At 34.6% G+C, this 14,512-nt stretch overlaps 1 protein-coding gene across 3 annotated transcripts in view; it reads right to left on the bottom strand.

Annotated features, from left to right (window-relative positions):
- Positions 1–14,512, bottom strand: part of Hdx (highly divergent homeobox) — a 201,415-nt gene that overhangs the window by 99,934 nt on the left and 86,969 nt on the right. For 2 of the 3 annotated variants that reach the window (XM_028787366.1, XM_028787423.1), the window contains exon 1: positions 13,738–13,844. The exons of the other annotated variant lie outside the window; for it this stretch is intronic. The gene's annotated coding sequence lies outside the window, so the exon portion shown is untranslated. Of the gene's footprint in view, positions 1–13,737; positions 13,845–14,512 lie in introns of those variants that run through there. 3 annotated transcript variants of the gene reach the window in all.

The following is a 14,512-nucleotide window of genomic DNA, read 5'->3' as shown; positions in this document are numbered from 1 at the left end:
ATTGTTCTCTTCCCCTTTCCTTCTCTGCCCCACTCTCAATGTGCCTGGAGATTAGAGGAGAACTCTGTAGAGTTGTGGGATCCAGAAACAGGTGGTCAGGTCTTTGTACAAGGCCAACCAGCTAAGTCATCTTGGAGGCTTCATTTTCTGGCTTTTTTGAGACAGTTTCATGTAGGCCAGCAGGATCTCAAACTTGCTTGGTATCGGAGGCTGACCTTGAATTTGTATCCTCTTGTCTTTACCTCCTTAAAACAGGAAGGTGCTACACATGGTTTATGCAGTGTAAATTGAAAATTGCACCCAGGGTCTCATGTTAGGCAAGCAATCTATTAAGTAAGCTACATCCCCAGAACTCAAGATTAATTTTAGTTTAAGTGTTTAAACGGTGTGGCTTCACTGATTTCCATCTTTTTTTTCAATGAGTTACCTGAGTCTTATTTCCCTGTATATAAAGTATAGTCCCCCACCATCCCCTTCTTTGCCTTTCATATTTTCTGTTCCTCTGTATTTTAGCAATTGGATACTTTGAAATGCTAAGACACCACATTTAACCTTCATTTCATATTGCAACCTTCATTTCATGCACTCTTAGATTTCTAGAATTTCAAAGCAAACCATTAAAAATAACTTCCAATTGTCTCATCCTGCTGCTTCTTAATCTTCTTACATATCATGTGACAACAACAGTGGTTTAATTAGTCTTCTAGACCTATCTTTCTTCCTTAAGGTGCCTTAATTATTCCCTTTTTGAAATGTAAGGTATACAGCTTCCTGTTTCTTTGTATTCTAATATACTGAATCTTCACTTAATTCTACATATGGTGAACATTATTGTTGGCTAATAGATACATTTGTAGTCTTTGTGTATATTTAGGTTTTGTTATGGGAAATATTTAAGTTATTTGAAAGTAGTTTAAAGACCTGAGGTTGGCAAATCTAGAATTGCTTTTATTCTAGAGTCATTGCGCCATTACTGAGACAATGTCCTTTGAGGACCCTCCTAAAAGCATCATGCAATGGGGCTTTCCAAATTGCTTAGGTGGTACATTAATTACTATTGATCCTGTGTGAGTGAACACTTATGTATTTATATTAACAGACCATGTTACATGTAGTCCAATTTGTCCTTGAATGTGTTATATAGCAGAGAATGGTCTTAGGTTCCTGTTCCTCCTACCTTTACTTCCCAAGTACAGGGAAGGGTGCTGCCATGCCTGCCTCTTATGTGAACTTTATAGACAGTTTGGCATGTTGATTTCCAGTGAAGTTTTTCTCATCTCTGTCCTCAACAGTTTGTTCACTTGAGCTGATCAGTATTCAACTTAAGGACTTGAACAATCTTTCTATAGATCTCTTGAGATCTACATATGATAACCACCCCTGTGCTGGATTCATGTCTTTATTCCTTTGTCCCTCAAAGGTACCTAAACTGCTATCCTTAACTCAAAACTATGTTTCCTCATCTCAAAGTAACTAGGATGCTTGGGTTGTTTTTCTCTGGCCTATCATTTAAATGTTCCCTAGGCAATGAGTTGGAATGATCTAAGAACTCATTTTTTTGGTTGTTGCTCTATAAGAAATCATGGTCCTGGCCTGCCTATTGTCATAGCCCTGAAGCCCATTTATTCTTATATTTTTTCTTTGTTTTGTTTTTAGACATGTAAGATGAAAGCCTATATCTTGTTGCTGTTAATTCTTCATGGCTGTGAGCAGAAAATTCAGATGGCCTTTTAGGGTAGAGTGGGAACATTTTAGGAGTCAAGACATCTTTGCATTCAGTGGACTTTAATACTACTCACTAGTTTCACAGTCTCGGAGCAGATAACTGAACTCTTGGGCCTGAACATCCTCAAATGGATAGGGGGAATATTAAAAAAAAGTCTCATGATGAGTTTTCTTCACCAAAATAACTGCTAAGTTTTAATGTGCTACTTAAAAGCCATTTCTCAAACTTTAAATTTTTATTCATTTGGATTTTTGTTTGTTTATTGATTTCTCTGTGTAGCCCCAACTGTCCTGGAAGTAGCTCTGTAAACCAGACCAGCCATAAACTCAGAGATCCATTTGCACTTGCCTCCCATGTCATGGGGTTAAAGGCATGTGCCATCATGATTAGGAATAATTTAACAAATGCCACTCCATTCCTATACCATTTGCATAAAACATCAAACAAAAGAAATATAGTATTACACCATAATAACAAAAGGAAGAATGATCCTATTCTTCTTATCTATAAGTTTAACTTTTTAAAATATCAAAGAATTCAAAAATGTTTAATACAAAAATATTGAACATAAAAGGATATCACAATAAAACAGACTAAATTTCATTTAGGAAAACTTGAATAAATATATAGTAATTAATTGTTATTTCAGTGTTAAATCTGAACATGTGTAAAATACTTATTATTGTAAATCAACTCTCAAATCTGTAACGTTTAGGTATCAACTACATGTAAAATTCTCCTCAACCCAAACTGTTCTATTTAGCTTATTTTACTATTAACTTACCAGAATTATAGATGTTGTAAAAATTAAATTCGTAAATCCTTTATGTATAAAGTCTACTAATGGGTATCTGACATATTCTAATAACATGAAAATTTATTCATTATCTGTTTATGGAACTACAATTTACTGGCATGACCTATACACATCTCTTGCCTTTTTCTAGAAATATAATTTGCTCTGTCATATATGACACAGGAGATATTATAAACAATCCTGCTGCATGAATTCCTCAAAGCATAAAGAACTGTCTACTGACCTCATCTTTAAAACCTTAAGTGTATAATTAGTCATGTTTACCAGATTCATAAAATTACATTTACATTCATCATGGCACAGAAACACATTGTAACACAATTTTATGTATACATGATCCAAAAAAATGTATGAAAACATACTTAGCTGGTACTGCAGAGATACTCACATACACATGTATAGCTATACTGATAACATTCGAGTTTTTTTGTTTTGGGGGAGACAAAGTCTCACATTGTAGCCTAGACTGGCCTAGAACTTAATATATAGTGCAGTCTGGCTTCATGGAAATACTAAAGCCTTAACCTCCTGAGTGCTGGGATTACCCATGAGCTACCATGTCCAGCTCTAATGTTTAAATTCTAATGAACTTAGAAAATGTTTGTACCAAAGGAGGAAAATGTTTCAGCAAGTAAATACCCGGGATCTCAGAGTGTTTCACTGATAATAATTTATCAGCTTTTAAGATATTTGTATTTAGCATGTGTTAATGATAAAATTAAACTGTCTATAAACTATAATAGCATTTTATATATTTAGATGACAAAATTTATATTATTACAGAAAGGAGAAAGATCAGTTTCAAACAAATATTCCAGCACAAGGAAGAACCATAAATAACTCTAATATATGAGTAATTTCCCTGCATCTTTAGTTCTGATTTCACCCATTCACATATAAAATATAGAAAATATCACTAATATCTTGGATTCATAGTTCCACCTGATGAACTATCAAGCATTGTGATTCATACATCTTTCATCACTAAATTATGCTTCTTTCCGTATTGTTGTCTCTAAACAAACTGTGCAAGGAAAACCTTTCTTCCTTTAGCATGTACTTAATCATTTTCTCAGTTTTTTAATCAATATAACTCCATCCAATTTCTCATCTTACTTACTCTACTCCCAGAAGGAATGTTTATTGGTAGATAAAATTTGTTAAGATTAGTGTCATATTTCTTTCTCTAAACATTCTTTTGATATTTCTTGAATCAGATTTGCACTTTATATAAGCATTAAAGGTAGTTTTGTTTTGATAGAAAGAACTGGAATATCCAATTTTTTTACTCCTGATTTCTTGTATCTCCTGTTCCTGATTTTATATCATTCTACAAAATCCTAGGCAGGGGGGAAACTTTTCAGTACACAAGCTGTTCTTTAGGGCTTAGGACAAGTCCCTTGAAGCACATCATCTAGTGGTACATAAGTACCACTGTATAAACATTCAGATATATAGTGGACAAACAATATACAAACAGACACAACTTTTACCTAAATACTGGAAACATATTTATTTCCCTCAAAGAAAAGAGAACTCAAACTACTGGTAAAAAGTTAAATTTGTGAAGTCATTATAAAATACATTATGAAGATTCCTCAAAAAATTAATAGTAGAACTTGAGAAACCCTGTCTTGAAAAACCAAAAAAAAAAAAAACCAAAAAGTAGAACTCTTGCATGAGTACTGAGTATATATCCAAGGAAATGAAATTAATCTATGCACTTATGTGTCCTTATAGAAATATTCACAGTAGTCAAGATACGGTGCACTCAATCTGAGTGTCCATAAATGGTTGTCTAAATAAAGGAAGTGATATATATAATATATATATAAACAATGATATATTATTAAGCCTTAAAAAAGAAGGAAAACTTGTCATTTTCAACAACATAGATAGGACATTATGCTAAGTGAAATAAGCCAAGAACAGGAAAAAATATCATATGACTGCTTATATGTGGAGTCCAAAAATTAAAAGTTGAACTGATAAAATCAGAGAACAATGACTGTCAGGAGTTGGAGTTGGATAGATTGTGGGTAGATATTGGTGAAAGGATATAACTATTCAGTTAGATAAAAGGAGTGATTTCAAGAGATCTATTGTATAACATGACTGTAGTTATTCATAGTGGATTATTTACTTTAAAAGTGATAAAAGAATAGATCAAAAATGTTCTCAGAACAAAACCAATAAGTATGTAAGGTAATATGTATGTTAATTAGCTTGATTTAGTCATTCCACTATGTTCATATATTAGAACATAACATTGGCTAGACACTGTATACACCTTTAATCTCAGAGTTTCGGAGGGATTAAGACAAGAGGACCATAAGCTAGAGTTTAACCTGGGCTACACAGAAAGATTGTGCTTCTATAAATATTGTAGGTCATAGATATATAATTACATATATAATTGTTCTAATTTAAGTAGCAAATAATTATCCTCATACATATTTTTAATAAACTGAGAAAATGTTGTTATAAGGCTTAAAAGCCTTATAAGAGAACAGTTCTGAATTCAATAGCCACAGGAAAAGAGGCACTTCTTTTCTGTTTGCTTGTTTGTTTTGAAACATGCTCATGCTCATGCTGTGTAGGTAAGGATAACCTTGAATTTCTGTTCCTTCATCCTCTGCCTCTCTCATGCTTAAATTACAGTCACATGCCAATAGGCCTAGTTTGATGTGATACTAAACACCCAATCTAGGGCCTTATCCATGCTAGGCAAGCACTCTACCAACTGAGCTACATCCTTATCCCTAAAGACACTTGTTCAGTGTCTGTTTGAAAGAGGCAACCAAAACATGATCTTTCCTAAACTGACAAAAATTTCTTTGAGTCTTTGACGTATTCTACCTTAAGATGCTCAGTCCTTAGTACATCAAATGTCTTTCCATAGTTTACAACTGTAAGACAAAAGTTTTTGCTTTATATCTGGAAATAAAAGTATACATCGTCATGTGTGTCGTGTATATATATACACATGGGAATTTCTTTTGTGATTAGTGAACAAAAACTTCTAAATTTTAAAAAAATCATATTTTTCAGGCATTTGAAAATAAGTCATTGGACTTATTGCAGTATCTGCTAACTTCAGTTTTAAAGATGTTAAGATGTTATCCTATGTTAAGCTTGTAAAATTAAAATTGAGCATGTACATTATTGCCAAGTTATAACCATGTATGTATTTAAAGAATATCATTAACTCCTAATGTATTTCTTGGCATTTTTCTCTTGGCTACTTTTTTTAAAGATTTATTTATTTTATATATGAGTACATTGTCGTTGACTTCATACACACCAACAGAAGGAATCCGATTCCATAGTTGTGAGCCACCATGTGGTTTACTGGGAACTGAACTCAGGACCTCTGGAAGAGCAGTCAGTACTCTTTCTTAACTGCTGAGCTATCTCTCCAGTCTCTCTTGGCTAATCGTATTATATAGATATGAATAATAGTCGAGAAGATTATACAGCAAAATTTTTGACTCTTTCATTATAATTTTATTTCTTTGTGGCAATCAGACTAGATCTGTATATATAGAATAAACTATCCATAGTCTGATCCTGACTACATACAGCAATTGTTATTCTATCACTCATATTTAATGCAGGTAAAAAGAGTATATATTTTATGTTGAGGAACATAAACTTTGTTTTTGAACATATATTTTGTTGTTACAATAACTGTGTGTGAGAGTGCATGCATTTGTGAGTCTATGTGCATACTTGTGGGTCTGTGAGCTTGTGTGCGTGTGTGCGTGTGTGCGTGTGTGCGTGTGTGTGTGTGTGTTGTTTTATTTTCTGGGACAGAATCTTGTTAGATAGCCCAAGCAATCATTAAACTCACAGTCTTGTTTTCGTCTCCCAAGTGCTGGAGCTACAGTTGTTAGCCCCCATGTCGAGTTTGAAAATGAGTCTAAAACAAATTATGAAAAGGTCAAGAGAGTCCAAATAATAATGTTTCTCAGTACAACACTTATACTTCTATGGAAAGCAGAAGGTTAGAAAGTGAGCAGTAAGTGCTGGGACCAGTCCAGTTGATACAGCATCCTGAAGAAAGGCTTTACAAAAGCTTGAGGAGTTGACCTGAACTTGGTATTTTGTATGGATGCATAGATTTAATAAGTTACTAAAATAATAGAATCATAGTTTAAAAGTTAGAAATAACTTTATATTATAATAAATATAATGATTCTGGCATCATTAATAAACTGAAGATCAGAGATATAAAGTAACATATTTCAGAACTTGTTTTATCAAAAATATCTAATTCACATCATAAGCTCTTTTATGTTTAGATTATTTTGTCAAAACTGAGGGTATTATAGGACATAAAGTATTAAAATAAATATTGTTATATATCCTAAAAGACAATCTTGAGTAAATTTTTTAAAGTTGCTTTAATAAAATGGGGAAATATCCATCCTGGAAATTCCAACTTTAACAATAGAAATTTATTCTATCACAGTTTAGAAGATTGGTACTCTCCAATATGGATGTTTAGGTTCCATTTAAAGAGATGACTTAATTCCTGGAACCTGCAAATATTAGGTTACATTGTAAAAGTAAATTAAGATTGCAGGTGGAATTAAGATTGGAAGTCAGCAACCATAAATAAAATTATTCCACATTATTTGAGTGGGCTAAGTGTGATGATTACCAGGGACCTTAAACATGAAAATGGAACCATAATAGCTCCAAGAATGATGAAATGTCTGAGACCTAATAAAACACTGTCAGCTCTAAGAAAAAGGCTATAAGACAAGAAATGTGGATGACTTCCAACAGCTAGGAGGAACAAGGAAATGGATTCTTCCCCTAGAATTGCCAAAATGGAAATTCTATTGACAAAAGTATTTTAATACAGTGAGAATCATTTGATAATTATCACTTTCATAGCACAATGCATTTATGTTATTATTCTTGTTTGTTGCAAGGCAAGATCTTGCTAAGAAGCCAGTTTTGGCTTCAGATTTGTGATTCTCTGACTTTGTCTTGAAAGTGCTGAGGATATAGTATTCCACAATGCCAAATTTATATTACCTTAAACCACAAATTTTATGGTCTTATACCCCAACAACAAACAGAAAAGCAGTTTAGTTTTCCCACTGAATAATGCTGTCAGAGCCCCTTTACATCTATCTATATGCTTTGTGTGACTCTCTGTTGATTCTGCCTAAGAGTCACGTATAATGATAAGTATCATTTCAAATGTGAGGCCGCTGCTATCATCCAAGTAAGTGGATTCATCTAGACTTAACAATTTGATTTATTATATAATTATAGTTCTCCTTCTAATCAAACAGTATCAGCTTCACGATAGAAGGAAGCTTATATAAATCAGTCAGGTAATAGAAAATGGAAAATACTTTGATTTCATATTTCTTTACATTTATGAAAGTGAACATAAAATTCAGTTTTTGTCTATGATCACCAGTTTTCAAAACTCTAGGTACTGAAGAAATTCTGACTTTGAGGTTAATGCAAATATCGTTCACCTTGGGGATCTTGCTAAAATAAAAATGATGAGCAAGTTATCTGGGCCAGGTCAGAAATTTTCAGTTTCCAAGCCCTTTTCATGTGATGATCATGCTTCCATTCCACGGAGCATTCTTTGACAATCAAAGATTTAATAGACACAAATACACCAAACCTAACCAGAAAAGTCAATTTACTGATAAATGATTTAATGTTGCTGGAGGTAAGTCTGAAGTGTGTTTTCTTCTAACTAGAAATGATGCAGACACAGACTTTTCAATACATTCATATTTGTAACATTATCAGTATTAAAATATAAGGGTAAGAATTCTAAATAAAATTAGTAGCATATATTAAAAAATAACTCAAGTGGTTATGCTGTTGTCTTAGAAAAGATGAGTCAAGGCTGAAGATTCAGACGCCTACTGTAATGCTTCCCACTAATGTAGAACATATTTCTTTTTTCACATTTATGGTCTCCTAGGTCTCTACCAATCATGCTCGTTTGTGAAGATTTTGACACAGAAAGTTGTCAGTCTATGAAAGGGCAAAGCTACTTTGAAGATAGGTCGCAGATAATTACTTTCTAAAATGTTACAGCTAGTTGGTCATAAAATACACAAAAGGTAGATCCAGCTAACCAAATAGAAAAGTATTAAAGCAATAAATTAGTGAAGTTGAAAGCATATAATCTTATAATGCAATGTTTCATAAAACTCAATGAAGGGATGTATTCGCCATTGGCTGCTTCAACACAGTAAAGAATGTGAGTCTATTACCCTACGCCATGTGAAACCATGAGGGTTCATATGATGACCTCTTTTTGTAAGAAAAACATGTATCCACTGAGAAAAACATGGAAATTTTATAGACTTTACAGGCTAAGAAAGAGAGAAATTAGTGGACATATACACAAACATATAGTACAAACATTTGAAGTAGATTTCAATAGTGAAGTGTTTAGCTTAGAATAATACCCTTCTTTATGTCCAAGTTCTGCCACTTACTAATAGCATGACCTTGCACAAAAACAACCCCCAAAATATTTGTTTACATGGGTATGTAAGTCACATGTTTGCAAGACAGCTTAAAACATATCAACAGAAAATGTCTCCCATTCCAAGGAGAGAGAAACTAAGGAGATAGTTTCCTGAATTTTTTGTCACTTTGAAAAATAAAAGGAGTAAAGATTTTGGATCAGTTCAATTGCTTATTGAACTAGCCGAAAACAACAGGGGACCAAGAAAGTAGAGCAACTAAGTCTTATATACCTTTACATGAGGAAGAAGTAAACTGTAGTATCTGATTGACAGCAAAGATGACTCTACTTACACAGATGAGTTTTACCTTATTGCCTTGGTATTACTGATAATTAGAAAGGTTCCAGGATGCCTGTAACAGTTTCTGAACATGCTAAACTTTCCAGCTTGTGTGAATGTGTGTGTGTGTGTGTGTGTGTGTATGTGTGTGTGTTTAATGTTGAGGACCAAACTCAGGATCTAATTTTACTATGCTAGTACTCTAATGCTGAGATAAATCCCAGCCCTAGCTGTTACAGAACCTTTCTTTTTCTTAAAGTGTCTTTTTTCTTTGTTTTTGAGATAGTAATTTAATTACATTTCTCCTTTCCCTTTTCTCCCTCCAAACTCCCTCATATGCTTCTCCCTAGTCTTCTTCAAATTAATGGCTATTTTTCATTAATTGCTATTGCATGCATATTTGTATTTCTATTGCTCTATATTTTATCATCTTTTACTTCCAAAACTAGTATATCTAAATATAGTATACTCAATGGAATTACATGTCACCACTAACTTCAATTTTAACCAATTTCACTACAAAATAAACATCAGCAATTCATATTTTTATCATGTTGAGGATTTTATTGTTTAAAATTCTGATGTCCTCTCTAAAATATAATTTTAACGTGAATGAATTCAGTGTAAACAATAATTTCATGCAAAATGTATTATCTTTTATAGTTAAGGCACTGTATTTCTTAAAGATTTATTTATGTTTTATTTTATGAATATGGATGTTTTGCTTGTGTATATGCATATATACTCTGTACATGCCTGGTATCGATGAAAGTCAAAAAGGGACATTGGACTGGAGTTATGGAAACTAAATATAAGCTTACACAATTGGGTCAAGCTAACACATGACTGACATTCCACACATAGTATGGAAGATATACACCTGTCTCATGCCATCATCTGCTTGACAAGGCCTTGATCTTCTTAGAGACTAAACTGCAACTGGAAATCCAAAATGAATATCTTCATTTAGTTATAGACATACACACATACACACACACATACACACACACACATACACACACACACACACACACACACACACACACACACACACACACACATATACCACTAGGCTAGGATGCCAGAGGCTCAGATCCTAGTTAAGTCTCAAAGAATTCATTATGTTACCTTTCTCAAGGATACATTGATCATGAGTTAAAATAGAAGTTGGATCTTAACTGTGACATTTGAATCGTAGCTGTGTGGACCTAGGCAAATCAACTACTTTTAAACTTCCAGTTACTCAAATCTAAAATGAAAAATTGATATTAGCAACTGTTTGAGAGGCATGTTGTATGGTTTAAATACAATAAACTGTGTAAGATTATGATGGTAAATAAAATGCACAATGTTTGGTACTAATATAGCAAAGTACTTCACATCGTTGGGCCTCAGATTTATGCTATATGAGAAAACAGGCTTATCATTAGAAAGTTCCTTCCAGCTCAAACTCTACATCTCAAATGAAAAAAAATCTGTTTTCCTCTACACGTAAGAATCATAAGATGAACATCAAAACACGTTTTCTTATTTGATCTTTTATTTTTAACGATGTGAAATAAAGAGCATGTTCAATTTAAGCCCTGCATTTTAGTCAGAATTGCCTAATTGAATAAACTATTGATGTGCAAACAAACATGTAAGGGAATAATATTAATTACTATATTGTCTACAAGCTAAAACTTCGATGAAAGAACTCCATAATTTATGCAATACGAGAAAAGGTCAAGGTAAAAGAACATTCCCTAATAATAAATAACACTCATAGTTCACTTACAATAACCTATTAGCATTATTTTAAAATTTATAAATTGTAATACCCTTCTGAATTGCTTTTAAGCTATGGATCTCAAACCACAACATTCAAAAAATATTGGGATGGTGCCTCAAAATGAAATAAGAATTGAAAAAAACTTGTTTATCTAAAAGAATTCTCTATAATAAACTATGATTACACTATCATTCAAATCATTCAAGCAAAAGTTCTGCTCTATGAAACAATGGAATTTTATTCCCAAGCGGAATATATATATATATATATATATATATATATATATATATATATATGCCAACCAGATCAGCTGTCAAATTAAAACTGTCAAGGGTAGTCAACCTAACATAGTAATTGAAAGTATAATGCAATAAATAGTGATTAATAGCAGATTTTTCAAGAGGCATGTCATGACATAATGTGATTAGAATGAAGTACAGAGTTATGGGACGTCTCTAAGCAGTGTCTTTCCAATGGAAAGAATTACAAATAAATCTACTTCTGAGGCAATGATGCTTTGGTCTTGTTTTTGGCATATTTGAAAGCCACTCATGAAACAGGTATCTCCATAATGCCTTTTCCATGACTCACAATCAGGCTTGTTTAGTCACCAGAGGAGTCCTTGCCTGACTAATGATGACTAAAATTTACGTGTGTGTGTGTGTGTGTGTGTGTGTGTGTGTGTGTGTGTGTGTGTAGTTCTCTTCAAAACATTATTACTTAGCTCCCCAGGGAATTGTTTTCTAAGGAAAAAAGAAGTTAAGTGACTATAGCTGTTTTCATTAGTCATCCAGGTGTGTGTGGGAAGATAGTAAAGAACTGGCTGGCCTGTTCCCAACCCCTAAGGATATAAAGTCCAGTTAAAGAGTACATGCTAACATACACACACACACACACACACACACACACAGCACAAAGTAAGATGGTAGACAACAGGGTAGAAGAAAGTGACAAAACAAAGAACAGATGTGAGAATTTTAGGGAAGTTGACCTATACAGCCACTACATTGCACTTGAAAGACACTTATAGGTGGTCTAATTTGAACAGAGCTTCCAAAAGGGACAAAATTTAAATTATGTAGAATAGAAAGTTACCTAGGAAAGGGTGGTAATAGTGGTGTGAGAAGCAAAATTGTTCAAGAAACATTAGAGAAATGTACATTGAAGAAAAATAATGTGCTACCATTCAAAAAGGCTAGACTGAGGTTTGGTTGTTGTTTTGTAATCTAGGTGGAATCTGGCTTGGAATAATAGATAACAGGAAGTGGCTTGAAAAAATAGATAATAGGAAGCAAAGGATATTCATGTTAGAGAAAACAATATTTATGTAGTGTTCACAGACAAGTAGTTTTGCATTGTGAAAGGTGTATACTGGCTAGGAAGCTCCTTTAGTTATGAGAGGAGTAGGCGAAGAATGGCATGAGAAGACATACAAAGGAATAGTTGCCAACATTTAACAAGATCTTCACCTTAAAAATTGAAGAAAATCCCAGTTCTTTTCTCTGTAAAATGGGAGTAAATTATGAGATCATGGTGGGGACTAATAATCCAACCATACAATCTTTCACCAAGCACAGAGAGGCCGATCCTTCCTCCAAACAGTGAGGTGACACAATCCCTCTTAATGAATGGATGCTAGAGAAAGTCTCTTAAAATAAGAAGGAATATATCAAATCTGAGATAGAGGCCAAAGATTTATGTGATGGGGCTAAGATGAAGAAAAGACAGACAGGTGAGTAAAATGTGTTTCTCTGAGTCTCCAAAGTGACCGATCTTCCAAATTACTGAATGTCATATCAAAACTAATCTCTTTGAAGATCGAAAATTGGATTTGTTTGAAAAAATATTGTATACAATGCCCCTACACACATCCTAAACTTTTCTTTTTAATCTGAGAACTTTAGTCTGCAAGTTCTTCAAATTCCTCCTTTTCATAGAAGTATCTGGAAATTAAAATTTGGTTTCTCAAATTTATCAGGCTCATTTTGATGCTGAGTACACTCAGTAGGCCAGAAGCAAAAATCAGTAGCAGATCCCTTCACTTCAAATGGCACTTGAAACATCTCAAGGCCAAATCCCTAACCTTTCCCTTATGCAGTTCAGACACAGCTCAGCCCCTCCCCCTCCAGCTAAAGAAAAAAGGCGCCTGCGCAATTTCCAAGCCCATTCTCTCTGCAGTGAACCTCCCCCCTCCCCTCTAATCAGAGTATTTATGCGCAGGCGCAGCGTCCTCGGTGCGTTTGAGTGGGGCTATGAGAAATCTACTGTCCAGTAAAATCTAGAAGTGGTAGAATTCAATCCTGTTCTTTCTTTAGAAGCACAGGCGCCAGTTTCTCTCACTATCGGGCCAGTAGTATGTCCCACCCATCGCCCTCTTTCAGAGCAAGGTTCTGCACTGTGTGGAAATACCCACAGTATCCCCATCCTCAGCTCCTTTCTAATTTCACGCTCTTGCCAGTCTTTGCTGGGAGGGTAGAGGCAGTTGGATTCCCAGAAGCTGCACCAATTTATTGGCTGTATCTTTAGGCCACAGACCCTACGGGCCCCCTACTGGGCACATTATCCCAGGGTCTTGAAAGTCCTTCTTTGCCCTTCACGGACAGCCAGGTTAGGCGCTTACCTCGGGTGTGGTGCGGTCACGGAAGAGATCAGAGGTTCCAAGATGAGACCAGGGCCAGAGCAGGCGGAATCCGCGAGATTTTTTCCTGGGTCTCCACTGCCGCCTCAGACAATGAAATCAGCGTGTCCGATCATCAATTCTCATCATGATCGTGACGTCACAAAAGACAGCGGCCAATGAGAGCCCGAGATCAGCTCCGGACAGTTCCTGGCCTCAGCCCAGAACCCAAGAGTTGGAGGGAGGGGAGGAGAGGTGGCTTCCTGTAGTAGGGCTGCCTCTTCCTGGCACTTACCTGCTGAATCTATGGCGGGGCCTCTCAGTACTTCTCTCCCTGGATAGCTGTGAACATCCATCATCCCTGTACCTATAGTAGTTTCATGACAATCCTTTGAGTCAAGTGATGCCTGGTCTTCAAACTTGAGATTTGCTTTGAGCAAAATTGTTCTCCATTACCAAAACTGAATGATAGCATAAAGGTCCAGTTGACAGGTATATAAGTAATGTTATTAAAATCAATGTTTCCAAAGACCCTTTTATTTTTTTCTAATAAGAATGAGTGTACTCATTTGTAACTGGTTGACTGTGGTGACTAAGGAAAGAAGTGGACTTACTTCACTTAATCTCAATCCTTGTTTTGTCATAAAAAAAATCTGGGTGACCGCTTGTAAATTATAGGGAAAAATAAAGGCAAGCCTTATGTTAAATTGGCAACATTTGATGCATTACCCAAATTTGCTGGGTGACATGAGAGATACAGAATTTATTTGTTAGTTAC

The sequence above is a fragment of the Grammomys surdaster genome, unplaced genomic scaffold, assembly GCF_004785775.1.
Source record: "Grammomys surdaster isolate TR1022 unplaced genomic scaffold, NIH_TR_1.0 61, whole genome shotgun sequence".
In the NCBI taxonomy this organism is placed as follows: domain Eukaryota; kingdom Metazoa; phylum Chordata; class Mammalia; order Rodentia; family Muridae; genus Grammomys; species Grammomys surdaster.
This window is presented reverse-complemented; position numbering and strand designations above follow the sequence as displayed.